Raw genomic sequence first — 27,835 nt, 5'->3', positions numbered from 1 at the left:
GAATGACTGCGTCCTTCCGTGCATTCCCAATGCATCTGTGGAGAGGGATGCACTCCACGTCTCTCTACTTCGCCACCATCTTTTTTCTCTTGACTACATTTTTCATGCTGTATATTACATCCCCTCATTTTACCTTAACATAACTAGCTACATCTTTGAAGTCCCTATTTCCAAATAAGGCTGTATTCTGATATGCTTTTCTGTATGCTTTTCCATCTCTTTGACTCTTGGAGACCCAGTGTTATACTGTTATCATCTGCATCTAGCAATACTTTTCATGTAATTGATACTCCAGAAATTCTTATTGTTAACTAATTAGGTGTGACCTTTCTCTTAGTTTCTAAACTTTATTCACCGTTTTATAATCACTTCATTGCCTTTTCACCGACTTTACTCTTCAAACTGCTTCTCCCCTCAATATCCTTGATGTTGACACCCTCGCTAATCATGCTTTCGTATTCCTTTCCGTCCTTCACTTTCACATACTTGCCAACCACTCACCTCTCTGGTTTCCCCATGTTGACGTGTGATCATGTAATTATTTTTAATGACTTTCAGTATATAAATAGTCTAGCTTCCCCAGGAGCAGAGTCAAAGAAGTGACGTTCTCTTGGGTATCCCTTCAAGACACCAAGGAAACCAGAAAACTCATTATGGACACATTGGGCAAAGTAAGTGCTACTTTTAAAATAGATCTATATCATCTTCATTAGTTATCCAGAAAGTGCACATTGAAACAAAATTAAGACATTTCCTCCAAACAGATTATCAAAGATTTTTAATGATAATACTCAGTGTTTTTCCACCTATGGAAACTCATGCACCACTGTTAAGAAAATAAATTGCTAGAAACTTACTGGGTGATAGTTTGACAGTGTTGTACTAAAAGCCTTAAAAATGTGCCTATCCCTTTGTGCTTATAATCAGCAGTGTCTTTTATACTTAGGTTCAATTTTTATTGAGTTCTTAGCACAGGCTTAGCACACTGTTAGGCACCTTCACATGCATTATATTATTTTCCTAATTAAGCTGTAATAAAGTTGGAATGGTCAATAAATTATCTGTTGGGGGTCTTCGAAGCCACTTGTTCATCTATTTATCTCTGAAGCCCTGAGCTGTTCATTGGCAAATAAGAATACTACCCAACTGATTCTAGTAACCAAGTGAACTGAAAACCAGTATTAAAAAGAAAGACTGAAAAATTCCATTAACATGGATTAGAAGAATCTGGATTGTTGAGACTTGGATTTTTTTTGTTTCTAACAGGGAGTTAACCTAAGGAGACTGAACAGGCCACTCCTAACATCCAGAGTAAAAGTCACAAGCTAAAAGTTCTTAATTCTAGTTCTTTCAAGTTGGGTAAGAACCAAAATTGGCCACAGATCTAGATAAGGAATAGCTCAGAAATAAAGATGACAAATATTGCTGTGTTTCAGTTTATTAGCTTAGGTCAGCCCCATCGGCTGGGCTTATTTATTTAAGCCCAGTGAGAATACTTTGCCATTCACCTATATTTTGCATTGGAGTTTCTGTCAACAAGTAATCAAGTCTCTCCAGATGTTTCACTTGCTATAACAAAGCTACTGTCACAAACAATAACACACAGATGTTCCCTTTGAAAAGCAGATTAAAATGTTTTTGTCAATGTTTTCAAATTATCAAATGAACTGCAAAAAATATGGATGCAAAATTGGTTGCCAGACTATCTCCTTGAAACTGGATTTTTTTAAAAAAATTACTCTTTGAGTAAGCTTAATCAAACTTCAACAAATAAAGGAGAAAAAAAAATGTGCCTATCATTTAACAAAGAAATTTATTCCAAGGAAATAATTACACTGTTTTTATTTATTTCTTTAATCAGTTTCTTAGTATTTGACATTATGTTCCTTCCAATGTTATACTCTTAAAAACAATGCTTCAGTTAATCTGTTTATAAAATATTAAAAATGGTAATCTCTGGGTACCAGACTTGCAGTTTTCCCCTCTTTACCCTTGTCTGAGTTCTCCAATTTTTTGCCTTGAGTATGTCTCACTTCTGAAATAGGAAAAGTTTTTCATAAAGTATATATTTTTACTTGTTTTTATTTTAACTTCTCCTGTGGCATTTGTCCCTTTCCTTTGTTTTACAAGACATGTATTATCTCCTCTATTGGTTTCTAAGTTTCTTGAAGACATAATTTACTCAGCTGAGAATATCTTACAGTTACTAGTGCAGTAAACTTGCAAATGAAACATACATAAAATTATGAAGGGCACTAGTACCACCATATCTTAAGACATATCAAAAAGTTAAAGTATTCACTGAGGTGCCAGCCAGTGCAAGAATACAGAAAGATAAATGGAATAGAAACAGTCTCCAAAAAAAAACCTTGTAAATATAAGAACTTATATAGTAGGGCTTCCTAGGTGGCGCAGTGGTTGAGAATCCGCCTGCCAATGCAGGGGACATGGGTTCAATCCCTGCTCCAAGAAGATCCTACATGCCGCAGAGCAACTAAGCCTGTGTGCCACAATTATCGAGCCTGTGTTTTAGACCCCATGAGCCACAACTATTGAGCCCATGTGCTGCAACTACTGAAGCCCATGTGCCTAGAGCCTGTGCTCCGCAACAAGAGAAGCCACGGCAATGAGGAGCCTGCGCACCACAATGAAGAGTAGCCCCTACTCACCACAACTAAAAAGAAAGCCCACGTACAGCAAAAAAGACCCAACACAGCCAATAAAATAAATAAATAAATAAACTTATTAAAAAAAAGAACTTATATAGTAAAGGTGCTTAAATTAGCACCTTTAATATATAAGAAAAAATTAATCAAGTTCATGCTGAGACAATTCATTTAGATTCTATAACTTCATATTACACAAAATAATTTGAGGTAGATTTAAGAGTTAAATATTTAACAATAAAAGTATGACTCGAGGCGGGGGGAGTCAAGGAAGGGAGGGAATACGGGGATATGTGTATAAAAACAGATGATTGAACTTGGTGTACCCCCAAAAAAATAATAAACAAATAAAATTTAAAAAAAAAGAAAACAATAAAAGTATAAGAATCTAGAAAGAGGGTAACATTTATTTGGTCTCTATATGGAGAGAATTTTCAAAGTTTAAAAATGGAATAAATAATAAAGAAAAAGATATTTTTATGAACCAAAATTTTAAAATGTGTGTGTGTGTTATGTGTGTTTATGTGCACATATAACTTCATAAAAATTTAAAAGTCAAAAATCAAGAGGGGAAAATAATGTATGACAAGTTACTAGACAACTGGTCACTCCTTTAATGTGTAAAGAGGTCAAACAATTAATAAAAAACACAAGATGCCAGCAGATACTTACATAAAATATAGGACCAAACATTCCACAAAAGAAGGAAAATATGTATGACTAATATAAACAGAGAAAATATTCAACATTCTTAACATTTAAAAAAATACTAATAAAAAGAAATAGCTAGTTTTTCTGCCTCAGATACTTTGTTTTTAATGATTACAGTCAATGATAATGAGAGTAGAAAAAATGATGGCATAAATATTCTTTTACAGTTCTAGGAATTGTGTCAAATCATTCAAACTTTCTGTAAAGAAATTTAGAAATCAATTTAACCCTAGCAATGTCTTTTTCCTTCCCCAAGTAATTATTACTTAAGGAAATCAGGCAAGTCAAAATTATAAACAAAGTTGTTCACTACAGAAAACACAGGCAGAACACTATATGACATAAATCACTGCAAGACCCTTTTTGACTCACTTTCCAGAGTAATGGAAATAAAAACAAAAATAAACAGGACCTAATGAAATTTAAAAGCTTTTGCACTGCAAAGGAAACCATAAAGAAGACAAAAAGACAACCCTCAGAATGGGAAAAATATTTGCCAATGAAGCAACTGACAAAGGGTTAAATCTCCAAAATATACAAGCAGCTCATGCAGCTCAATATCAGAAAAACAAGCAATCCAATTCAAAAATGGGCAGAAGACCTAAATAGACATTTCTCCAAAGAGGACATACAGATGGCCAACAAACACATGAAAAGATGCTGAACATCACTAATCATTACAGAAATGCAAATCAAAACCACAATGAGGTATCACCTCACACCAGTCAGAATGACCATCATCAGAAAAATCTACAAACAATAAATGCTGAAGAGGGTGTGGAGAAAAGGGAACCCTCCTGCACTGTTGGTGGAATGTAAATTGACACAGTCACTATGCAGAACAGTATGGAGTTTCCTTAAAAAACTAAAAATAGAACTACCATACAACTTAGCAATCCCACTACTGGGCATATACCCTGAGAAAACCATAGTTCAAAAAGATACATGTACCACAATGTTCATTGCAGAGCTATTTACGATGGCCATAACATGGAAGCAACCTAAATGTCCATCAGCAGATGAATGGATAAAGAAGATGTGGCACATATATACAATGCAATATTACTCAGCAATAAAAAGGAATGAAATTGAGTTATTTGTAGTAAGGTGGATGGACCGAGAGTCTGTCATACAGAGTGAAGTGAGCCAGAAAGAGAAAAACAAATACCGTATGCTGAACGGTCCTGATGAACCTAGTGGCAGGGCACGAATAAAGATACAGATATAGAGAATGGACCTGAGGACACAGCGGGGGATAGGGAAGCTGGGACAAAGTGAGAGAGTAGCATTGACATATGTACACTACCAAATGTAAAATAGATAGCTAGTGGGAAGCTGCTGCATAGCACAGGGAGTTCAACTTGATACATGGTGACAACCTATAGAGGTGGGAGGGAGGCTCAAGAGGGAGGGGATATGGGAATATACCTATAAATACAGCTGATTCACTTTGTTGTAAAGCAGAAACTGGCACAATACTGTAAAGAAACTATACTCCAATAAAGATTTGGAAAATATATATATAATTTATAATAGTTAAAACAATAGAAATAATTACATCTAGGTAGTTGCTGATTAAGCACATTAGGACATATTCAAATGATGAAATATAAAACAGCCACTTAAAATTATGATTATGAAGCATTTTGAAATCATGAGAAAATGTTTTAGAATAAGTAAATGGTAAATGTTCAATATATGGTGGTTTTCATTTGCAAAAAAATAAAACCTAAAATGCAAAATTGCTTATATGACATGATCACTACTATATGAAAATTATTTTAAGAGACTGAAAGGAAATACACTAAAATTTTACCAGCTTATGTCTGAAATTGCAATGATCTTTCTTCTGTTTCTTTATGATTTTCTTATTTTTACAAATTATAGCAAGTAACTGTTATTTGTATGGTGAGAAGTTAAATGTTACCACTAAATGATGTCATTTTATTGTCCTTGTGTCAACAGACAATCCCATGCTGGGCAGCCATTGCCTGGGCAACAAATTCTCTTTCAATTGAGAGCATGCAAGTTGAGCCACCAAAGGCTGGGGAAGTTCCTATTAAGGTAAAGTTAAGTCTTTGAAACTTTACCTATGAAGGCAAGTGTAAGGAAATCTTATTTCATTTTATATATATATCTTATTTCCATGTATATATATATAGTACAAAATTTGCATTTTTGGTCTGTCCACTTTTCTTAGTAAAAAGAGAATCTTAAAAACTAAGATAAGTATATAGAGTTAATGAGTGTTGAGATAGCCTTAATAATTGTAAAATATTGGTAGTTCACTCACCTGCTATAATTTTTTTAAGTACTTAAATTTTAACTTGTCATATAATATTACAGGCCTAAATGCTTTACAATGTGACCTAGAAGATGTTTTAAGGGTTAAGTTCTTTAGATTTCTGAGGGAAAAGGGACGAAGAATGCATTTCCCCATACTTCTATGATATAAAATTGATATCAACAAATATTCAGTAACAGACAAATTTTTCATCTCTATTATTTTTATGCTCACTCATTATAATTTCAGAATTTGTCTCAGAATTTAACTGAAAAAGTACACCATGCGGTAAATTTCCATTTCTAGGAATGAGCAGCTAGGACTCCATGATGACCTTCAAAGTGATTTGGAAAAGTTAACAATTACTGAACAGAGCCTAGACCAGGGATGGGAAAATATTGACCTGTCTTATGGACCTTGTCACTCTCAAATCAACCTCTTAATCAATATACCTCACATTTTACAAAATCATTAAATATCCAAGATTCAGAGTATTATTGCTTATAATCTTATTAAACATTAAATTCACCTACCTTCTAATTTAAGCCCAGGAACTTCAACACTCAATGCAATGAATACAACAAATACTGAAAAGTATATGTTTCTAGTCCATACTGTATCTAATCAAAGTAGAAGGTATAAGGGGATAGTTAGAAGAGTAACAGAGAAAAGGAATAAAAGGAATTGGAAAGATACTAGAAGGAAAAGGAGATGGAGTGAAGGAGGAAAGTAGAAAAAGATGAATGGGCATTGAAAGATGAAACAGGAGAATATGGGAACTAACACTAAATAAATTATCATCTCCATATCTGGCAGTATGTTAAAGACTTTATTTCATCAATGAGAGATGGTAAAGAACAAGATGAGAAGCAATAAGAAGGTACACAAAGAAATGAGTTTAGTATAACCAACTGCTGTTCAGAAGCTATATTTTTCTAGCAATCATTCACCCAAACGGCACTTAATTATTGCTTTTGCATGTTGAATCATCTGCTGAAATGTTTACTAGTTAATTAGCCAATGTTCCTTGTTCTTACACTTATATTCTCCTTTAGTACAAAGGTTACACCATAAGTAATAAATTCAGAATAGTCCACCAAGGTGGAAGTTGCAGCAGCAAGGACCTGAGCTATATTACTCTGAACCTAGAATAAAATCAAAGTTGAGACTGAGGACTGGATCTGCCTATAATGACAGACAATCCCACCTTTGGTTTATGCCATGGACAGCTTCCATTGCATTCTTATTTGATATATAGAACAAAACTAAGGAAGAGATTCCAGCCTGCTGCACACCTAAGATAACCCTCCTTGCCTTTGATAGCATCTTGAAAACATTTTAGCACTGTGGGAACCAAAACCACAGCATTTTTCTCTTGAGAATATTGTTTCACCCATTTGCCACAATCATATACCAAAGTTGTTCTCAGTGTTCCAGCTATAAATGCTACCTCTCTCACTACAGATACTGGAAAAGCAAGTCAGTATGCTTGGGCAAATGCTTTCCTGGCTGAATTCCAGGCAGAACAATGATTTAGTTTGCTATGATCCAGGAAATGTTTCATTTCTATGATCAAAATAAGTGGACTGGGTTTACCCATAGACAAGAAAACTTGGGCCATTAACTAAGAAGTTTTAAAACTTCTCAATGTCAATTAAATTTTGCAACAATTAGTTTAACTCAAACTCATTTTACATTATTAACTTAAAGAATGTTTTCAAAATACTAGTTTAAAATCAATTTTCCCAGAGCATTGGGAAAACATTCCACAATATTGGGCCTGAGATTCTTGGTTTCTTAATGGTAGTGCAATTGATATGTGGTCAAATGGTCCTTCATTGTATGAAATTGCCCCTCATATTTCAAAACTGGTTGATAACATAGGATGTACAAAGTAGATTTCAAAAGACCTACTTTATTTCCAGGTCTGGACATGCACTATTTGACTTTGGGCACGTCATTCTAAGTCTTTGAATCTCCCTTTTCACATTTCTAAATTGGGAGTGATAAGTCCTGCCCTGTGTTTCTCTGACTGTTGTTATAGGGATGAAGTGAGATCATTCATGTAAAAAAAAAATTGTTCCTAATCAGTCTCAGATAAAAGAAAAGGAAAAATTCCAAACCAACTGATCCTTGATCTCTTAATTCCTATGCAGTTGATATCCTCAGGGATCTGTGGTTCTGATGATCATGCTCTAAAAGGATTATTCACAGTGAATTTTCCCTTAATCCCAGATCATTAAGGAGCTGGGATTGTGGAGAGTATTGGTAAAGGAATGAGCTCAGTGAAACCAGGTAGCAAATGGGCTGCAAAAACCTTTGCAGCAACAGCCTGCCATTAAAATGCATTAACGGGGGGAAGAAAGATGGCAGCGAAGCAGAAGGACGTGGAATGCATCCCTCTCCACAGGTGCATTAGGAATAAACCAAAAGATGCAATAATTCCCACAGAGAACCAGCTGAACACCAGCAAACGACCTCGGACACCAGAAAGGACTGCAAAGATCCAAACATAACCAGTAGGGAGACACTTATGACTGTTCAAAGAGGGTGAAGCGGCTGAGCTGTGGCAGAGGGGAGGGAGTGAGAAACACACGGAGGGTCCACACCACAGCTCAGTGTGCCTGGACTGAGACATTGATACACAGTTGAACAGGTGGTCTGGGAGCAGGAGCATGGGAACTGGAGAGCTGGTTCAGGGTGAGAAACATTGTTGGCAGTGGGGAGACGGACCGAGGGGACCGGAGGGAAGAGGTCCGAGCGAGACCATAGTGGCAGCTGGATACTGCTGACTCACAAGCAGGGGGGAGGAGCCGCGGGCATAGCCTCTCTCTCGGCACCTGCGACGGACAGAGGAAGGACTCCTGTGGGCCAAGCTAATGCACTCAGGGATAACAAAGGCCCCCATGTGGGGCTGGCTTAGAGTGCCTGCAGCCGAGAGCCAAAAGCCCGCAGAATGACCCAGCTTTCGAGACATTCTGTTTACACCTGAGCCACTGGCGTCCCTCTGCAACAGGCACTGCCACACCTGAATGAACCACCATGTCCCAGACAGGGCACCACTGCTCACTCACTCCCAGGGGAAGGAACCACTATTCTACCCTCTCTCTCCCCATACACCAGCACTTACAGTGAACAATAAAGGAAGCTCTGCTGGTCACAGAATAATACAAAAAACCCACGGCAGGTAGAAGGAAACTTACAGCTGAGACCCCAAGGAAACAGAAATATTGCATTTATTCTATTAAACTTGTCCATTCTGGGGTCATTTCTAGTTTTGGGGAGTTTTTCTTCTTTTTTTTATATTAATTATTATCTTAATCATAAGGGATCTACAAGTTTTATAACATATCTTTTATTTCATTTTTTATTCTATTTTTATTTTTAGCCTTTTTAAATATTTCTATTTCTAGCTAAGTTCTTTTGTAGTGCTGACTGTATCTCTCCTACCTTCTTCCCTTCTCTATCTTTTATACATTTCTATTTCTTTCTTTTTATTTTCATATTTCCAGTCACACTACACTCTTCTGTTGCCCTGTTTTCTATCCTTTTTTACTTTATTTTATCTTAATATACTTATAAGCAATACTGTTGGTCTGCTGAGCCTCCTTGCTTTATTCTCCAGATGACGCACTGCTTTCGTATTTATTATGAGGTATTTGTCTTTATCTTAGTTCTAAATATAATTGTCTGATTTCATTCTGAGAATCTTCAGTCTGTCTCGTGGTATCTAGCTCTTTATTATGGTTGATCCTAGCTTTCAATATCTTCCTGGATTTGTGTTTTTGTGTGTGTGGTGTTGTTTGTCTGTTTGTTTGTTTTTGCTTTTGTTTCTGCTTTGTTCTGTTTTGGTTTTGAATTTCTGTTGGCTTTCTCTTTGAATGTCTGATAGCAAACTGGGGTTCTTCTGTCAGGTCTTTCTAGTGGCTTATGTTCTATTGGACTCAGTATTTGCATGTCTTATACATGTATGTGTTTCCCTAACTTAGTATTTGTTTGACTCAACACTCTGCCATTAGTCTGGGATGTGGATAGTCTTCTTTAAAACCCTCTATTGCCAGGACATGCAACACCTGACGTTTGGACTACCATGAGAAAACAAAGAAACACTATGCAGGCAAAGGAGCAGGAAAAAAACCCACAAGACCAAATAAATGAAGAGGAAATAGGAAAAATGCTGGAAAAAGAATTCAGAGTAATGATAGTAAAAATGATACAAAATCTCAATAACAAAATACAGAAAATACAAGAAACAGTTAATAAGGACTCAGAAGAACTAAAGAACAAACAAACAGCAATGGGCAACAAAATAACTGAAATTAAAAATACTCTAGATGGCACAAACAGCAGAATGACTGAGGCAGAAGAACGAATAAGTGAGTTGGAAGACAGAATGGGGGAAATAACTGCCACAGAGCAGGAAAGAGAAAAAAGAATAAAAAGAATGGAAGACAGCCTCAGAGACCTTGGTGATAACATTAAGTGCATCAACATTGGAATTATAGGCATCCCAGAAGAAGAAGGAAAAAAGACAGGGTCTGAGAAAATATTTGAAGAGGTTATAGTAGAAAACATCCCCAACATGGGAAAGGAAATATTTAACCAAGTCCAAGAAGTGCAGAGTCCCATACAGAATAAACCCAAGGAGAAATATATCAAGGCACATATTAATAAAACTAACGACAACTAAGTACAAAGAAAAAAATATTAAAAGCAGGAACAGAAAAGCAACAAATAACATGTAAGGGAAAGCCCATAAGAATAAAAGCTGACCTTTCAACAGAAACTCTGCAGGCCAGAAGAGAATGGCAGGATATACTGAAAGTCCTGAAAGAGAAAGACGTACAGCCAAAAATACTCTACCCAGCAAGAATCTCATTCAGATTTGAGGGAGAAATCAAAAGCTTTACACACAAGCAAAAGTTAAGACAATTCAGCACCACCAAACCAACCTTACAACAATTGCTAAAGGAACTTCTCAAAGCAGGACACACAAGAAAAGGAAAACACCTACAAATACAAACCCAAAACAATTAAGAAAATGGCAATAGGAACACACATGTCAATAATCACCTTAAATGTAAATGGATTCAATGCTCCAACCAAAAGACACAGACTGGCTGAATGCATACAAAAACAAGGCCCTTCTATGTGCTGCCTACAAGAAACCCACTTCAGACAAAGGGGATACATATAGACTGAAAGTAAAGGGATGAAAAAAGATATTCCATGCAAATGGAAGTCAGAAGAAAGCAGGAGTAGCAATACTCATATCAGAAAAATTAGATTTTAAGGTAAAGACTATTACAAGAGACAAGGAAGGACACTACATAATGATCAAGGGATCCATCCAAGAAGAACGTATCACAATGGTAAATATCTATGCACCCAACATAAGAGCACCTCAATACATAAGGCAAATGCGAACAGCCATAAAAGGGGACATCAACAGGAACACAATAATAGTGGGAGACTTGAACACCCCACTTACATCAATGGACAGATCATCCAAACAGAAAATAAATAAGGACACACAAGCTTTAAATGACACATTAGACTATCCCGACTTAATTGATATTTATAGGACATTCCATCCAAAAACGACAGACTACACTTTCTTCTCAAGTGCACATGGAACATTTTCCAGGATAGATCACATTTTGGGACATAAATCAAGCCTCGGTAAATTCAAGAAAATTGAAATCATATCAAGCATCTTCTCTGCCCACAATGCCATGAGACTAGATATCAATTACAGGAAAAAAACTATAAAAAATACAAACACGTGGAGGCTAAACAATACACCATTAAACAACCAAGAAATCATTAAAGAAATCAAAGAAGAAATCAAAAAGTATCTAGAAACAAATGACAATGAAAACACAACAACCCAAAACCTATGGGACGCAGCAAAAGCAGTTCTAAGAGGGAAGTTTATAGCAATACAGTCCTACCTTAAGAAACAAGAAAATGATCAAATAAACAACCTAAACTTACACCTAAAACAATTAGAGAAAGAAGAACAAAGAAACCCCAAAGTGAGCAGAAGGAAAGAAATCATAAATATCTGATCAGAAATAAATGAAAAAGCAAGGAAAGAAACAATAGCAAAGATTAATGAAACTAAAAGCTGGTTCTTTGAGAAGATTAACAAAATTGATAAACCATTAGCCAGACTCATCAAGAAAATAAGGAAGATGCAAATCAACAGAATTAGAAATGAAAAAGGAGAAGTAACAACGGACACCTCAGAAATACAAAAGATCATGAGAGACTACTACAAGCAACTATGTGGTAATAAATTGGATAACCTGGAAGAAATGGATACATTCTTAGAAAAATACAATCTTCCAAGACTGAACCAGGAAGAAACAAAAACTATGAACAGACCAATCACAAGTATGGAAATTGAGGCAGTGATTAAAAATCTCCCAACAAAACAAAAGCCCAGACCCAGATGGATTCACAGGCGAATTCTATCAAACATTTAGAGAAGAGCTAACATCTATCCTTCTCAAACTCTTCCAAAATACAGCAGAAGGAGGAACACTCCCAAACTCATTCTACAAGGCCACCATCACCCTGACACCAAAACCAGGCAAAGATGTCACACAAAAAAAGAAAATTACAGACCAATATCACTGATGAATATAGATGCAACAATGCTCAACAAAATACTAGCTAACAGAATCCAACAGCACATTAAAAAGATCATACACCATGATCAAGTGGGGTTTATCCCTGGGATGCAAGGATTCTTCAATATACACAAATCAATCAATGTGATACATCATATCAACAAATTGAAGGATAAAAACCATATGATCATCTCAATAGATGCAGAAAAAGCTTTTGACAAAATTCAGCATCCATTTATGATCAAAACTCTCCAGAAAATGGGCACAGAAGGAAATTACCTCAACATAATAAAAGCCATATATGAGAAACCAAAAGCCAACATTGTTCTCAATGGGGAAAAACTGAAAGAATTCCCTCTTAGAACAGGAACAAGACAAGGGTGTCCACTCTCACCATTACTATTCAACATAGTTTTGGAAGTTTTAGCCACAGCAATCAGAGAAGGAAAAGAAATAAAAGGAATCCAAATTGGAAAAGAAGAAGTAAAATTGTCACTCTTTGCAGATGACATGATATTATACATAGAAAACCCTAAAGACTCTACCAGAAAACTGCTAGCACTAATTGATGAATTCAGTAAAGTAGCAGGATACAAAATGAATGCACAGAAATCTCTTGCATTCCTATACACTAACAACGGAAGAGCAGAAAGAGAAATTAAGGAAACTCTCCCATTCACCATTGCAACCAAAAGAATAAAATACCTAGGAATAAACCTGCCTAAGGAGGCCAAAGATCTGTATGCAGAAAACTGTAAGACACTGATGAAAGAAATCGAAGACGACACAAACAGATGGAGGGACATACCATGTTCTTGGAATGGAAGAATCAACATAGTGAAAATGACTGTACTACCCAAAGCAATTTACAGATTCAATGCAATCCCGATCAAATTACCAATGGCATTTTTCACAGAACTAGAGCAAGAAATCTTACGATTCATATGGAAACGCAAAAGACCCCGAACAGCAAAAGCAATCTTGAGAAGGAAAAATGGAATTGGTGGAATTAGGCTTCCTGACTTCAAACTATATTACAAAGCCACAGTGATCAAGATAGTATGATACTGGCACAAAAATAGAAAGGAAGATCAATGGAACAGAATAGAGAACTCAGAGGTAAGCCCAAGCACATATGGGCACCTTATCTTTGACAAGGGAGGCAAGAATATACAATGGAAAAAAGACAGCCTCTTCAATAAGTGGTGCTGGGAAAATTGGACAGCTACATGTGAAAGAATGAAACTAGAACACTTCCTAACACCATACAAAAAATAAACTCAAAATGGATTAAAGACTTAAACATAAGGCCAGACACTCTAAAACACCTCGAGGAAAACATAGGCAGAACACTCTATGACATCCATCAAAGCAAGATCCTTTTGGACCCACCTCCTAGAATCATGGAAATCGAATCAAGAATAAACAAATGGGACCTCATGAAACTTAAAAGCTTTTGCACAGAGAAAGAAACCATAAACAAGACAAGAAGGCAACCCTCAGAATGGGAAAAAATACTTGCCAATGAAACAACGGACAAAGGATTAGTCTCCAAAATAGACAAGCAGCTCATGCAGCTTAATACCACAAAAGCAAATAACCCAATCCACAATCAGGCGGAAGACCTAAATAGACATTTCTCCAAAGAAGACATACAGATGGCCAACAAACACATGAAAAGATGCTCAACATCACTCATCATCAGAGAAATGCAAGTCAAAGCCACAATGAGGTATCACCTCACACCAGTCAGAATGGCCATCATCAAAACATCTAGAAACAACAAATGTTGGAGAGGGTGTGGAGAAAAGGGAACTCTCCTGCACTGTTGGTGGGAATGTAAGTTGGTACAGCCACTATGAACAACAGTTTGGAAGTTCCTTAAAAAACTAAAAATAGAGCTACCATATGATCCAGTAATCCCACTCCTGGGCATATACCCAAAGAAAACCATAATCCCAAAAGAAACATGTACCATAACGGTCATTGCAGCACTATTTACAATAGCCAGGACATGGAAGCAACCGAAATGCCCATCAACAGATGAATGGATAAAGAAGATGTGGCATATATATACAATGGACTATTACTCAGCCATAAAAAGGAATGAGATGGAGCTATATGTAATGAGGTGGATAGACCTAGAGTCTGTCATACAGAGTGAAGTGAGTCAGAAAGAGAAAGACAAATATTGTATGCTAACTCATGTATACGGAATCTGAAAATGGTACTGATGAACTCAGTGACAAGACAAGAACAAGGATGCAGATGCAGAGAATGGACTGGAGAACTCAAGGTTTGGGGGGGCGGGGGGTGAAGGGGAAGCTGAGACGAAGTGAGAGAGTAGCACAGACATATATATACTACCAACTGTAAAATAGATAGCCAGTGGGAAGTTGTTGTATAACAAAGGGAGTTCAACTCGAGGATGGACGATGCCTTAGAGGAGTGGGACAGGGAGGGTGGGGGGGACTCGAGGGAGGGTGGGGGGGGCTCGAGGGAGGGAGGGAATACGGGGATATGTGTATAAAAACAGATGATTGAACTTGGTGTACCCCCCCCAAAAAAAAATGATTGAACTTGGTGTACCCCCCCCCAAAAAAAAACAGAAAAAATAAATAAATAAAGCCAACATTGAGGCAGGTTTCCATGAGAGATGGAGAGATACTCTGTCTTATTTACAGCATCTTTCCTCACCGCTGTTTTCATCAACACAGAAAGTACCTGAGGAACAGCAGGCAATCAGTAAATACATATTCACAGATTGAGTGTCAAGGTTTGGGAAGTTTGCTCTAGATCCTTCTGCTTCTAAAACCAGATGATGTGGATTATTTGGTTACTTGAGCCACTAAATACCCATTTTTGCAGTTTGAGTTAGGTTTCTGTCCTAACACAATTCTTTTCTAAATAATCTCTTTAACTTTGTTCCTTCTTTTATGTTCTTTCCCTGCTATCTTTCATCAATCTGCACAATTCTTTCTAAACTTTTCTCTCTTCTCATCATTTCTTACATTTTTCTTCATTATTTGTCCCCCCAAATCATGGGAATTTGAAATCAGAAATCTTATTTGAGCTCTAGCTAAAATTAGTCTTTGTGAAAGTCAATCTCCTTATTAATAAAGGGATGATATTAACAATTAGTCTAGATGCTGGGTTAAGAATAAAATGAGATTACGGATGTAGAATTTCCAAACCATAGAGCACCACGTACGCTGTATAAGAGTTTGTTATTTTTACTTTCTCTCTCTTATTTTTCCTCCTAAAACCCCCATTTACTTTCCTTTTTTTCTTTCAAAAATCCTCCTTCCTTTCTCTTTAAATTGTTCTCAACCTCATCCTTCATCTCCCCCCCATTTTATATCTTTCATTTTCCTTCTCCCTGTCTCCCTCAGTTTTTCATTTCTCCTTCCCTTCATCTCTCCATCCCTGATTGCTGTGTAGTGGCTATCAATCACTCTGAGGTCTGAGAACGCTGTCATGCTCAGTCTGTACTGGTGAGGGGAAGAGCCAGAAAGGTTCTCAATTCTGCACCAGTCAAAGCGAGTGATGAAGCAAGCTAAACTCTCCACAGAAATAGCTAGCAAAATAAGGCATGGTTTGCTCTTGAAATATAGTCCTGCATATGATCTTACTAGTGGGTGAAACTTCATTATCTAAGGCTGTGTTGAAGTTGCCATGGGAATACATGTGCACCATGTTTTACACAATGGAAGTATTCCTGGTAATTTGAAAGTCAGGTTTTAAGATATAAGATCATAACTGTGATAAAATAAGAACAATTATTATTTAAAGAAACATCTTAATCAATCATTCTGTAAAGTAAAAATACCCTTCTATAAAACTAAAATCATCCCCCAATTGCAGCCACCTAATAACACAGGGGAAAAAAATCAGTAGATAAATATCTAAGCTTGAACTGTATAGAGATTTAAAAATAAAAATGCAATAAATGAATACAAGTTATAAGACACAGGAACTAAGTACCAAGATAAAATGTTCCACATGACGTTTTACAAGAATATATTTGATGACAGAAGAAAACTAATATTGTTTCTTTTGTCCTATAACCAAAGTAACATCCAACTTTTCTTATAATTTTCTTTACATGACCAATCAGACATCTGGGATAAAACAATTTTTAAACAAAGACTATCTATCTATCTATCTATATCATAGAATGACATGAGACATATAGAGAGGTATTCACAGAGGCTTATGTATCTCTACAGATAGCTAAATTGATCAATATCACTGATTTCACATTACAACATTTTATATCATTTATATATACACACACATGTATATATGCAATTGCTTTCAACAGATGAAGTAGATTATCTGCATTTCAAAGTGAGATAACCAGAATGATCAGTTAGCATAGCAGAAGTGAATTTAACTACATATTTCATCCAATTTTTGTTTAATAGCAATAAGCCCATTTCATAATTTCATCTTTTTTTTAATAGATTATCACATCCAGGCAGCTGTCGCCTGGACAGAAATGCTACCCCGTTCATTGAAGAGACTGAAGTTGATCCAACAAAGGCTGGTGAAGGTCGAATTAATGTAAATATAAATGAGACTTTATGGTGTGGATGTGGATATGTGTGTTTACAATAATTTTACAATTTTAGGAGAACATATGGCATTTTTTTCTACTTAAAGATAATTAAGTCTTCCTCCAATTTATACTGAGATCTATAGGACCATACATAATAGTAAAAATAATTTCATTTTGTTAAAGTGGCACAAATATAGATAAATACTGAAATGTCATTAAATGCTTTAGATACACTTTTGTTTTTAAATATTTTGAAAGTTAACACAGGCAATTATTGACCTATAAGCTTATTTTTTCACAATTATATAGTATTTCTGATATGCAGTTATATATTAGAAGAGACACTCTATCCCCAGGGGCTGAGAAGGCAGAGACTCTCTTCCCCCACTCAGCTCCCATCCATAGAGGCTCTCCTCCAGACATGGCCCACCTAGATTCCTAGGACCCAGATAACCCCCCTTTTCCTCCCCAGCTTTCACTGGTAGGTTCCACACTGGGAGGGCAAGATGAGAAGAACTCAGGATACCATTTGCTGGCTCACCACTCTCACTCCCGACTGTGATGCTAGTAGTGCAGAAAATCTAAATAAGGGAAAGGCAAGAAAGGAGAACTGGCAACTGCAGTTCTACTGAGTGGTCAGACTTTACTGGGAAGACAGTGTGGAGGAACTCAGGCCTGAAGGCATCATCAAAACTATAGAGGTCTTAGTGATGACCAAATTAAAGAAGGCTAAAAGCTCCATGAAACTAGTAGCAGCAACTTTAACACAGAACTGGGGAGACAGTTAAAAGAGGTCCTGCTAAGATCACATTTATCCCAGAAGGCTATGGGCATGCACTAAGACTGCTCCCACTCAGGAGCAATCAGAGTGGTACCAGAGAGCTACTAGTCATTGGCTGAACATGGGGAAGTCTTGAAAGCATTCCCTAAGACACATGCAGATCCATCAGCAAAGAATACAAGTCTTACTGGCTCAAGGAGCTTGGGCACAACCTCTGGTCAAGCACTAGGCAAACAGTAAGCCATGCTGATCCAAGGGTAACTTCTAGGTTTTATTTTATTTAAAAGTGAAACCAAAGGAAAAAAGTGAAAACCTGAACATGACAGCAGAGACTACACATTGGTGGAGAGTGGGGGAGAGGGAAGTAGACATCATAGAATTAGTCTATATAAGGCTCTAAACTAACAAAAACAACAACATCGACAAGACCCAATGGGAATGGAGAAGGAAGGGGAAACTAATCAGAATCCAGAGATGCTGCAATATAGTATCTAAAATATCCAGTTTTGAACAAAATATTACAAGACATATAAGGAAACAGGATAGTGTGACCCTTAAACAATAAAAAGAAAAAGGTAATCAAAATTACATTTGAGAGGTCCCAGAGATTGGACTTAGCAGACAAATACTTAAGATCAGCTATTATAAATATATTCAAAAAGCTAAAGAAAATCATATTGAAATAATTAAAAGAAAGCATGATGACAATGACTAATCAAAAAAGTGAATATCAACAAAGAAATAGACATTTTGTTTTAAAAAAAGAACCAAATGGAGTTGGAAAGCATAACCACCAAAATGAAAATTTCACTGGAGGTGCTCACTGGAGTAGATCTGAGCTGGCAGAAGAAATTAGTAAACTTTAAGATAGATCATTAGAGATTATACAACCTGAAAAATAAAAAGAAAAATGGATGAAGCAAAACAGAGACCCTCAGAGACCTGTAGTATTCTATCAAGCATATCAACATATACATAATAGGTGTCTCAGAAGAAGAGAGAGAAAAGGGGGCAAAAAAATATTGAAAGAAGTTAACTGCTGAAAACATTACCAAATATGCTGAAAAACATTAATCTACATCCAAGAAGCTCAATGAATTTCAAGTATGATAAACGCAGAGACCCACACCTAGATATGTCATAGACAAAGTCTATGTTCAAAGACAAAGATAAAGATAAAATCTTGAAAGAAGCATGAGAAAAATGACACATCACATAAAAAGGATCCTCAATAAGACTAACAATTAATATCAGAAACAATGAATTCCAGAGGGCAGTATTTAAAGCGCTCAAGGAAAAACACTGCCAGCCAAAAATCCAACTAAACTATCTTTCAAAAGTGAAGGTGAGATATGTTCATAGATTTTTAAAAGACTGAGTTAATTTGTTGCTGACAGACCTGACATAAGAAATACTTTAGGAAGGTCTTCAGGCTGAATTACAAGGAGTAATAATTTTGCTTGAATAAAAAAATTTAAGTGCAAATTTTTACTTCCTACGTGAAATATTTCACTGAATCTAAATTACAAATGTCTTTTTTTTAATATTTATTTGTTTATTTGGCTGGGTTGGGTCTTAGTTGTGGCACATAGGTTGCGGCGTGCAAACTCCTAGTTGTAGCATGTGGGTTGTGAAAATGAATGTGTGATTAAGAGCTTTTTTTCTATATGTGCACACGCACGCACACAATAATCCTTTAAATTGTCTGAAGTAGGCATTATTATTCTAACAACGAACATATGTCATAGATATTTTATGCCTCATTTATGTATGAAGAAATAGAAGCTTTGGCAAATTAATTATCTTCAGTTGATTTAACAACTTAATGGCAGAGCTAGGATTAAAACACAGGCTGGTTACGATTTGTATGGAAACGCAAAAGACCCCGAATAGCCAAAGCAATCTTGAGAAGGAAAAATGGAGTGGGTGGAATGAGGCTTCCTGACTTCAAACTATACTACAAGGCCATAGTGATCAAGACAGTATGGTACTGGCACAAAAAGAGAAAGGAAGACCAATGGAATAGAATAGAGAACTCAGAAGTAAGCCCAAACACATATGGGCACCTTATCTTTGACAAAGAAGGCACGAGTATACAATGGAAAAAAGACAGCCTCTTCAATAAGTGGTGCTGGGAAAATTGGACAGCTACATGTAAAAGAATGAAACTAGAACACTTCCTAACACCATACACAAAAATAAACTCCAAATGGATTAAAGACCTACATGTAAGGACAGACACTATAAAACTCCTAGAGGAAAACATAGGCAGAACACTCTATGACATACATCAAAGCAACATCCTTTTTGACCCACCTCCTAGAATCAGGGAAATAAAATCAAGAATAAATGAATGGGACCTCATGAAACTTAAAAGCTTTTGCACAGTGAAAGAAACCATAAACAAGACTAAAAGGCAACCCTCAGAATGGGAAAAAATAGTTGCCTATGAAACAACAGACAAAGGATTAACCTCCAAAATATACAAGCAGCTCATGAAGCTTCATACCAAAAAAGCAAATAACCCAATCCACAAATGGGCAGAAGACCTAAATAGACATTTCTCCAAAGAAGACATACAGATGGCCAACAAACACATGAAAAGATGCTCAACATCACTCATCATCAGAGAAATGCAAGTCAAAGCCACAATGAGGTATCACCTCACATCAATCAGAATGGCCATCATCACAAAGTCTGGAAACCACAAATGTTGGAGAGGGTGTGGAGAAAAGGGAACTCTCCTGCACTGTTGGTGGGACTGTAAGTTGGTACAGCCACTATGGAAAACAATTTGGAGGTTCCTTAAAAAACTACAAATAGAACTACCATATGATCCAGTAATCCCACTCCTGGGCATATACCCTAAGAAAACCATAATCCCAAAAGAAACTTGTACCATAATGTTTATTGCAGCACTATTTACAATAACCAGGACATGGAAGCAACCGAAATGCCCATCAACAAATGAATGGATACAGAAGATGTGGCATATATATACAATGGAATATTACTCAGCTATAAAAAGGGATGAGATGGAGCTATATGTCATGAGGTGGATAGAACTACAATCTGTCATACAGAGTGAAGTAAGTCAGAAAGAGAAGGACAAATATTGTATGCTAACTCACATATACGGAATCTAAAAATGGTACTGATGAGCTCAGTGACAAGAACAAGAATGCAGATAGAGAGAATGGACTGGAGAACTTGAGGTATGGGAGGGGGCGGGGGGTGAAGGGGAAACTGAGACGAAGCGAGAGAGTAGCACAGACATATATATACTACCAACTGTAAAATAGTCAGTGGGAAGTTGTTGCATAACAAAGGGAGTCCAACTCGAGGATGGAAGATGCCTTAGAGGACTGGGGCAGGGAGGGTGGGGGGGACTCGAGGGGGGGGAGTCAAGGAAGGGAGGGAATACGGGGATATGTGTATAAAAACAGATGATTGAACCTGGTGTACCCCCAAAAAAATAAAAAATAAATAAATAAATAAAAAAACACAGGCTGGGGCTTCCTAGGTGGTGCAGTGGTTGAGAATCCGCCTGCCAATTCAGGGGACACGTGTTCGATTCCTGCTCCAGGAAGATCCCACATGCCGTGGAGCAGCTAAACCCGTGCGCCACAACTATTGAGCCTGCGCTTTAGAGCCAGTGAGCCACAACTATTGAGCCCATGTGCCACAACTACTGAAGGCCATACGCCTAGAGCCCGTGCTCTGCAACAAGAGAGGCCACTGCAATGAGAAGCCCGCACACCACAACAAAGAGTAGCCCCCACTCACCACAACTAGAGAAAGCCGGTGTGCAGCAACGAAGACTCAACACAGCCAATAAAATAAATAAATAAATTTATAAAAAAAAAGTTAATGAAGTAACCTAGGTGAGAGCTAAGAACGGCCTAAACCAGCAGGGAGCAGAGAAACAGTTCTGCTTTGGTCAAGCTGAGCCCACAGCCCCTGGGATGTAGTAAGCCCATGTGCTGCAACTACTGAAACCCACGTGCCTAGAGCCCATGCTCCACAACAAGAGAAACCACGGCAATGAGGAGCCCACGCACCACAATGAAGAGTAGCCCCCACTCACCGCAACTAAAAAGAAAGCCCGTGCACAGCAAAAGAGACCCAACACAGCCAATAAAATAAATAAATAAATTTTAAAAACAAAAACAAAAACAAAAAACACAGGCTGCCTTACCTCAAATTCTGGGCTCTTAATCAGTAATATAATATCTCATAATAAGTAATAATTCTAGCATTAACATTAGAATATTAATTCCTTCTTTCAACAAATATTAAGCACATACTACGTACAACACTCTACTAAGCTCCTGGGATAGAACACTAACCAAAACAGTTAAGCTTCATACCACAAATATTGGCGTCATTCTTAGACTTAGCTCTCTACTACTTTTGAACTTCAATGTTATTAGAGACAAATCCTTAATTTTTGTTTTGTGTTTTGAAGGTCCATTTGCATTAAAATTGATCTGTTTCCATTCTAAAGCAAAATGATTAACTTCAAAAATAATAACTATCATTACAACAAATTGATAACATCTACTATAAACAATTTCCTATTAATAAATATGGTATTTATTGCATTCCATGCCTCCACCCAAGCTGATAGTTACTTTCTTCATTCTTCTTTCCTCAGGAGATAAAGTCTTAATGTTCCCTCTTCCAGAGACTGTGGCACCTGCTGGTGCCTCAAGAGCAATTTATGCTTGAAGGGAAGTTAGTTCCAATTTCTCTGACCTCCTTTCATCTAATTTGCTTTCATTGGTACAAGTATTGACCGGGAGCTAAAATCCTATATTTTTCTCCTTGTCATTTTATCTATCTGTGGAACAGTATTCTTTCTCTAAATGGATTAATGTTAGATGGAACCAGCAGATTTACCTGCAGAGGAAAGCAGATTTATCATCTTTATGGCACTAGCACATTCACTGAATATACTGTTATGCATGAAATTGCAGTGGGTAAAATTGCTGCTGCTGCTCCCAAGGATAAAGTCTGAATCATAAGCTGTGAGGTGCCTACAGGCTTTGGAGCTATGTTTAACACTCCAAAGGTAAGAATATACTTTTTTGTTGTTTCTCCACGACAATATCTACATTCAGGGAGCCATGCAGTCAGACAGCTTCTGCCACCAGAGATAAAACCAAAGTGGCTTCTTTCTTTCCTGTCAACACAGGACCATCAGCTTTGAATGATTAATAGAAGTTTAACCTTCTAAATTTGTAGGTCACCCCCTTTCTACCTGCATGGTCTTTGGACTTGGAAGAATCCTCTCAGTCATTTTTATGGCATGCAAAGCCTTGGTGCTTCTAGGATCATCAGTGTTGACATCAATGAGGAGGAATTTCCCCAGGCAAGAGTATGAGAGGATCATTGATTGTCTCAACCCTCAGAACCTCAAGAAGCCCATCCAGCAGGTAGTGATGGAAATGATAGACTCTGGTGTCAACTTTGCCTTTGAGGCCATGAGACTCAGTGATACTATGGTATGTGACCTTGGGGCAGAGTGACGGTCAGCTGCCTGACAATCTATAGGTAAACATTAGATTAGCTTTATGAATATATATTACTATAATTGTTAACCAGTCTTTTTGAGCACATCTTATGTGCCTTGCACTATGCCAAGATATTTACATACTTTATCTCACTTAATATTCACATCACTTTATGAATTAAGCACTAACATCCTCATTTTAAAGGCTAAAAAACTTAATTGTAATTAATTGCCTAAGATCTCATAGAGGGTGTAACATATGTTCTATTCTATATTATTTCTCTCATATAGCTACCTGGAAAATATGTTCTAGGATTGTGAGTCAGAAAAGGTGTAATTTGGGGCCACTGAGATACTAATCAGTCTATTTCTGAAATTAGGTCATGGCTTTGGAGTCATGTCATCTGAGCTATGGAGTACACATGATTATTGGAGTAGCACTGTCAAATGCACAACTCTCCTTTGATCCAATGCTGATTTTCTCTGGGAGAACCATAAAAGGTGATGTTATGGGAGGTAGGTCTCTGACTTCACATTGTCTTTTCCAGAAATCTGGATACCTCACATTCTCCTTGGCAAGAAATAAAGGGGTAAAAAGGTAGGAAAAAATATTCCTCCATGAAAGGAAATAGAAAACAATGTGTTAAATAGAAAACACACCTTTAGCTTCCCCGCAGGTATTTCTTACCTGTCTTGTGGAAACAAAAATAGATTAATATCCTGACCTTATTAATAAGATGTAGAACAGTCACATCTCAGTGCTCCCATTGGCACCCAGACATTCCATACTTGGAAAGTCATCTTACATCTCTGGGCCACTCCTCAGCAAAGGTAAGGCTGGAAGATAATCTCACTGTATTGACCACCAATTCTCACCGTAACTGTCACCCTAATTTGCTATTTAAGAACAAAACAGAAAATTCTAATGTGTCATGTTATTTGAATCTCTCTTCTCCAAACAACACCTCAAAATCCCTCTCTCACCACCCCTCACACCCATACCCAGTATGCTTCCAGACCAGCTCTGTCCATGAGAATTTTCTGCGATGATGAAAATATTCTATAGCTTATTGTCCAACTCAGTAGCCAGAAGCCATATGTAGCTATTGAACACGAAGTATGGCTAGTGCAACTGGAAAACTCACTTTTTAATTATACTTAATTTCAATTAATTTAAATATAAATAGCTACATATGGCTAGCAGCATGGTTGAGATTTTCTTTTGCTCTGGTTTTTGCTAGGATGCTTAGATAAGATTAACTTGAGGAAATTATGGCATAGAGGTTAAACACATGGGCTTTGCTTTCAGATCACTTACTAGACATGTGATCTTAGCAAGTTATTTAAACTCCTTAATTGCCAGCCCGATCATCTGAAAAACAGGGTAAATAACAATTCCTTTCTTACCTAGTGTAGTGAGAACTAAATGAGAAAATGCAAATAAAGCACTGGGCAAATAAGCTGACACATATTAGGCACAAAATTAATGTTTAATTGTAGCAGAAACAACGATTACAGTAGCTTAATGGCCCAGACAACAGATGAGGAGGAAGGCACATATATTGCAAAAGATAATTGAAGGATTTCTCACTGTTTGAAGATATATGGGTGCTCTTTTATTTCTTCTTTGGTGCGATTTTGCATGAGTTGATTAAATGTAAATAAAATTGTGTAAGTACTTCGATGTCAAATACTCGAGTGTTGGAAGACATTCAGGAGCCTTTCTGAAACCTTGAAAATGTTAAAGTATGTGGGCCGAGCGATGGGATTCAGAATGTCCTGCTTGAGCAGTGGAGGAGCTGAGGGTGCGGGGCATGGAGACTAATATCACCCTGTTTGGCCCTGAAGGACGGCTGGTTAGCCAAAGACGGGTAAGATTCCTCAGGGGAGGAACAACCTAAGACAGGCACAGCCGCAGAGGGGCCAACAGGGGTGGTGCATAGAGCCTTCCTTATATCACCCTGTTTGGCCCTGGAGGATGACTGGTTAGCCAGAGACAGGTAAGATTCCTCAAGGGAGGAACAACCTAAGACAGGCACAGTCGCAGAGGGTCCAACAGGGGTGGGGCACAGACCCCTAATATCTGAGAGAGGTCTCCTGCCCCCAGGGCTGTTTTGCTCTCCACACCCAGCTCAAATCCACACCTGCTCAACTCGGACCCAGGAGGCAAACAAAGATAATTGCCCCAGTCATGTGAGGCCTTTGATTGTTTATGGGAGTAACCTGAGAATGTTAGCCGAGAAACCAATAAAAGCAAGGTGGGATGAGTCAGCAAGGCTCTTGATCGGAGAGGTCTTGAGTCCCCCAGTCCCACTTTTCTCTTCAGTCTGTCTGTGTCTGTGTTTTCTTCAAGCTTGCGGCACCCGTCACTCACCTCGAGTCACCGAGCTGGTCTTGGCACTCGAGAAAACTTTGCCATTGACCAACCTCCCATTATGAAAGTTTCTTTTTCCAGGAACTCTAGATGTCTAAATTTCCAATTTGAATAAAAACCCAATTTAAAAATTAAACTATTTCAAAAGTGATTAAGCTGGTGCTTGGAATGACTAAACATAATTGACACTGATATTTCTTCTTAATACTAGTCCTTGGCTTCATTGAAGGAATTTATTCACATTTTCTAACATTCCTCATGTATCAGCTATGTCTCCTTCTTCCCTCACTATATGCAACACACTGAGGAAAATCACCCTTAATAAGATTCTTGTTTTGGATGGAAAAATCTGTGATGGATTTTTCCTGTCATTTAATTCCATGCTGACAAGTTTCTAAGTTACTCAAAATCTTGTGTAACAATTACATAATACTCAAATATTTTAGTAAAAGTTGTCCTATTAGGCAACATAAGATATTTGAGGCCAAGGTTCTGATAAAGAGTACCAGCTGTCTTTTATAAAAAGAACTCAAGGGACTTCCCTGGTGGCACAGTGGTTAAGAATCCACCTGCCAATGCAGGGGACAAGGGTCCTAACCCTGGTCTTGGAAGATCCCACATGCTGCGGAGCAACTAAGACCATGTGCCACAACTAATGAGCCCATGCGCCACAACAACTGAAGCCCATGCACCTAGCGCCCTAGTCCTCAACAAGAGAAGCCACTGCACTAAGAAGCCCATGCAGGGCAACAAAGAGTAGCCTCCGCTCGGCACAACTAGAGAAAAGCCCACATGCACAAACAAAGACCCAATACAACCAAAAATAAAAAAAAATTTTTTTAAATCAAAACATTAAAAAAAACGCAAACTTTTTTTTTTACCATAGCCTAACATTTCAAAATAGTCTTAAATGCAATTTTACATAACATTTATATAGAACATAATGTTGTAGAAACAGAACCCTGCCAGGAATATAAAGACCTGGGTTCTAGCTTCAGTTTTGCCACTTTCTAGATGTGCATCAGTGTCTTGAAACATACCCAGGATTTGATTTAGTCAGACATGATACAATGACAGACACAGAGACAACTGCCTTGAAGGAAGAGTTTACTACCCATGGTTTCCCCAAAAGAAGGGAGCATGCCACGCCATGCAGGGCTATATGGGGAAGCCCAGCGTCAGTCAGGAGGTAGAAGGAGCTAGGGAAAAGCATGGGCCAAGTCTTTATTGTGGATTTCAGGAAAAGGAACAGGCAAGGTGGGGTGGGCAAGCTAAGTGAGTTTCAATGGGTTCTGGGCCATAGGAGTGGTCCCCAGTTATCTGATAACTGGTCCTGTGGTGTTTTAGGGCAGGAGGATAGTGTCCCAGACTGTTGGCACCAATAAAAGGAGGTGGATGGGGGCTATGGACTCAAGATTGGTTGGCTTGCATATCAAAGATGTACTGAAGCAAGCTGTTTTCTATCTCTAGAAATTAGCTAACCCTGGGAGGGGCATTCCCTCCCTGGGTCCACAAGGTCCCAAAATATCAAAGCATTCTAAAATATATATTTTTAAAAAAAGAAAAACATAATAAATACAATCAGTAAAAAAGTATTTAACCTCTCCAAACCTCAGTCCCCTCAAAGTTATAAAAAGGGGAAAAATAATGCCTGCTTCTGCCTTACAGTGATCAAATAGTAAATGATATCTAGGCAGAGTGCCACCAGCATCTTTTGCAACTACTCTACTACATTACTCTCAAAACAGTATCAAAGCACAGAAATTTATTTCTGAGGTTGAAATATTAGGTTTGTGAAGGAGCTACATCTAGAGCCTCAGAGGGAGGGAGTACATGGTAACTCAAATCATACCAGCTGGAGAGTAAGCCTTTACAGGAAATCATTGGTGCCCTGAGCACAAAGGAGAGCTGCGGGCTGATGGTCTGTGATCATAGCAGTATTGGATCCACTCCAACAGTCCACTATAGCCTGTGCAGGGCTCATCTACCATACTGGTAATCTTAGCACTACTGAGCAGTAACTGGATTCTGCTATGAATTAAATTACCTTGCTTTTGATGATTAGAAAAAGAGTCAAAAAGTAAATGGTTTACTATCCCCCATGAATGCTTTTGCCAATTTTATACATAAACAGTTCATTTGATTCTTTAGTTTTGATTTTTTTCCAAGTCTTGTTATTATTGACCTTTCCTTCTACAGAGTTTAAAACCAGAGACTCTATTCCTAACGTGGTGACTACTTGCAAAAAAAAATCAACATAGATCTACTTATAACCCATAAGTTGCCTTTTGAAAGAAATCAGTAA

The 27,835-nt window shown here is 37.5% G+C and overlaps 1 pseudogene; it reads left to right on the top strand.

Annotated features, from left to right (window-relative positions):
- The first annotated feature begins 653 nt into the window (after positions 1 to 653).
- Positions 654 to 27,835, top strand: LOC130848461 (alcohol dehydrogenase 1-like; annotated as a pseudogene).

This window comes from Hippopotamus amphibius, chromosome 3, assembly GCF_030028045.1.
Source record: "Hippopotamus amphibius kiboko isolate mHipAmp2 chromosome 3, mHipAmp2.hap2, whole genome shotgun sequence".
Lineage (NCBI taxonomy): Eukaryota > Metazoa > Chordata > Mammalia > Artiodactyla > Hippopotamidae > Hippopotamus > Hippopotamus amphibius.
This window is presented reverse-complemented; position numbering and strand designations above follow the sequence as displayed.